This window comes from Suricata suricatta, chromosome 11, assembly GCF_006229205.1.
Source record: "Suricata suricatta isolate VVHF042 chromosome 11, meerkat_22Aug2017_6uvM2_HiC, whole genome shotgun sequence".
Lineage (NCBI taxonomy): Eukaryota > Metazoa > Chordata > Mammalia > Carnivora > Herpestidae > Suricata > Suricata suricatta.
In genome coordinates this window covers 6,554,201-6,557,616 of record NC_043710.1, presented here as the reverse complement: position 1 = coordinate 6,557,616, position 3,416 = coordinate 6,554,201, and the positions used below count along the sequence as shown (strand labels likewise).

Genomic DNA, 3,416 nt, shown 5'->3' with positions numbered 1-3,416 from the left:
TTTTTTTTTTTTTAAGATTTTTATTTTTTAAGTAATCCCTACACCCAATGTGCGGCTCAAACTTACAACCGCAAGATCAAGAGTCACATGCTCTACCAATTGAGCCAGCCAGGCGCTCCAAGTCCTGTTGGTGTTTTATTGAGGTCTAGTTGACGTACAATAAACCATATATGCTTGAAATGTACATTTTATCTTGACATGTATACACCCATATTATCATAATCAAGATAATGAACATAACCACCACCCCAAGAAGGTTCCTCAAGCCCCTTGGCAATCCTTCTCTCCCACCCTTTCCTACCTGCCAGCCCCCACCCTTGCCCCTAGGCAACCACTGATCTGCTCTTAGCCCTACATTGGCATCCTTTACCTGAAATTTCCATATACGTGGAATTATAGAGGAGGTACCCTTGCCTGGCTTCTTACGTTTGTCGTAATTCTTCTGAGATTCATCTCTTGTTCCGCTTTACTGCTGAGCAGTATCCTATTGTATATGTATGTACCACAATTTGCTTATCCATTCACAACGCGGATGAACCTTTGATTGGTTCTAGTTTGGGCTGCCACAGTTAACATTTCTATGAGTAGCTTTCAGCTCTGAGGAGGCCCCAGAGTAACTTTCTTTGCTAGTCGCGAATCTGGTTTCATCTGGCGCCAGCCCCTCCTCCGTGCTGCTTACATCTGACCCCAAGGAGAGCAAAATTGTATACGTAAAATGCACTGGCAGGGAGGTGGGTGCCCTATCTCCCTGGGCCCCCAGGATTGGCCCATTGGGTCTATCCCCCAAGCAGATTGGTGAAGACCTTTGCAAAAGCAACTGGTGATCGCAAGAGCAGAGGATGGCAGTGAACACATAGGGTGGGACACGGTGCTGCCTTCTGCCTCCGCCCTGATCACCAAAACCCTTGAGAAACCAGCCAGAGACCGAGGAGAGAAATATCAAGCACCGTGGGAACGTCACTTTTGATAATATCATCAACATTACGGCCAGATCCTGCACCAATCTTTCACTAGAGGGCTTGGACCCCACTAAAGAGATCATGAGGATTGTCCAGTCTGTGGGCAGCAGCGTTGATGGCTGTCACCCTCAGGACACCGTAGATGTCAGCAGTGATGCAGTGGAGTGCCCACCTACAAAGGAAAAGATTTCGGGGCACCTGGGTGGCTCAGTCTGTTAAGTGACTGACTTCGGCTCAGGTCATGATCTTACAGTTGGTAGGTTTGAGCCCCACTCGGGCTCTGTGCTGACAGCTCAGAGCCTGGAGCCTGCTTTGGATTCTGTCTCTTTCTCTGCTCCTCCCCCACTTGCGCTGTTTCTCTCTCTCTCTCTCTCAAAAAGAAACATAAAAAAAATTTTTTTAATGGGAAAGATTTCAAGAAAAGATCACTTGACGACCCCTTCCCCCCCAAAGCTATGGATATTCTTACGCAAGTCTTTGTATGGACTTACGCTTTTATTTCTCTTGGGTAAATGCCTATGACTGGAATAATGGATCATATATGGTAAGTGTGTGTTTAACTTTTTTCTTTTTTTTAAAATAGAATATTTTTCAGAGCAGTTTTTGGTTTTAGAAAAATAGCTTTTTAAGTACAGAGAACTGGGCATACACCCCCTCTTCCTCCTCACATTGTTGCTCTCATTGTTAACATCTCACATTTGTGCGGGATATTTGTGGCAGTTGATGAACCAATATCGAGACATTGTTATTATTCACGGAAGCCCATAGTTTACATTAGGGTTTACCCTTAGGACTGTGTATGCTACGGTTTTGACAAATGTATAATGTCATGTACCTACCATTCTAGTATCATGCACAAGATTCAGGGCCCTAAAAATGCCCTGTGTTTCATCTGTTATGCCTCCCCTCCACCAAACTCCTGGCAACTGCTGATCTTTTTTTTTTTTAATTTTTTAAATGTGCATTTATTTTTGAGAGAGAGAGAGAGAGAGAGAGACAGTGGGAGCAGGGAAGGGGCAGAGAGAAAGAGACAGAGACACAGAATCCGAAGCAGGCTCCAAGCTCTGAACTGTCAGCACAGAGCCCGATGTGGGGTTCGAACCCTCAAACAGAGAGATCATGACCTGAGCCCAAGTCGGACACTTAACTGGCTGAGCCACCCCGGAGCCCCTGATTTTTTTTTTTTTTTAACTATCTCTAGTTTTGCCTTTTACAGAATGTTATATAGTTGGATTCATACACTACAGCTTTTTTATGGTTTCTTTTTTAAACACTTATTTATTTTTGGAGGGGGGGTGCAAAGAGGGGGAGAGAGAGAATCCCAAGCAGATTCTGCACTGTCAGCACAGAACCACATGTGGGGCTCAAACTCAGGAACACATGAGATTAAGAGTCAGAGTCAGACGCTCAGATGACTGGGCCACCCAGCTGCCCTGTCCTTTTACTGAGCAATAGGCATTTCTTTATTTAAAGCTTATTTATTCATTGAGAGAGAGGGAGAGAGGGAGGGGGGGAGAGAGAGAGAGAGAGAGAGAGAGAGAGAGAGAGAGAGAGAGAGAGCGAGCCCTGAGCAGCTGCACACGAGCGGGAGAGGAGCAGAGAGAATCCGAATCAGGTCTGTGCTGTCAGCGCAGAGCCCCACCTGAGGCTCCATCCCCTAAACTGTGAGATCATGGCCTGAGTGGAGTCAGGGTTGGAGGGGGTAAGAGAGGAAGCAGTGGGTGCAGATAAAAAAAAAAAAAAACCAACCAGGGGGCCTGGTGGCTCAAAGGAGGGAACGGTAGGTTCAAGAGAGAAGTAGGTGGATCTGATAACTACAGATACATCGTATCAAAATCTAAGTCAGACTGGATGGTACACCTAAATATAAACCCTATAACTATAAATAAGCATAGTGTTGCTTGGGCGGAGAGGTAGGGTAGGGCTAGGGGAACCACGGAGTTTCCCCTGTATTCTGCTAGCGGGGGAAGACTGCTCAGATCGGTACACACGAAGGAGGCCACCAGGGCGGGGGCAGGCGGGGCAGTGAAAGGCCCTGAGCTGGGGGAACGCCGCGGCCCTCCTCCTCCTCCCTCGGTCATCGGGGTTCTTCCGCTCCCCCGGGCGCAGCCCTGCAGGCGGGAGGCCGGATCTCCGGGGCCGGGGTGGGCCTGCCGACCGGCTCGCGGCCTCTGCCGCCCCCTCCTGGGCGAGGCGGCATCGGGGCGCTCCCAGGTGGGTGGGCCGCGGGCCGGGGGGTGAGGGCAGGGAGGCCCACCTGTCGCCTGGTCGGGCTCAAGAGACCCCCAGAGCGCAAGAGCAAGCGGGGTCCCCGCAGTGGCTCACCTCCGCGCCCTTCGCGGCGCAAACGGGACACCAAGGCCGAGAGGGGCAGGGACTCGCCCAGGGTCGCGCGGGGAGCCGGGGCCCGGGGTGGGGGACGCGCCGAGCCGCGGAGGCGGGGCGGGGGCGGGGAGC

General features: G+C 50.4%; 1 protein-coding gene across 2 annotated transcripts in view; it reads left to right on the top strand.

Annotated features, from left to right (window-relative positions):
• The first annotated feature begins 2,989 nt into the window (after positions 1-2,989).
• Positions 2,990-3,416, top strand: part of CAPN1 (calpain 1) — a 25,094-nt gene continuing 24,667 nt past the window's right edge. The window contains exon 1 of one of the 2 annotated variants that reach the window (XM_029956937.1): positions 2,990-3,173. The gene's annotated coding sequence lies outside the window, so the exon portion shown is untranslated. The remainder of the gene's footprint in view (positions 3,174-3,416) is intronic. The other variant, XM_029956934.1, reaches the window with a different exon arrangement.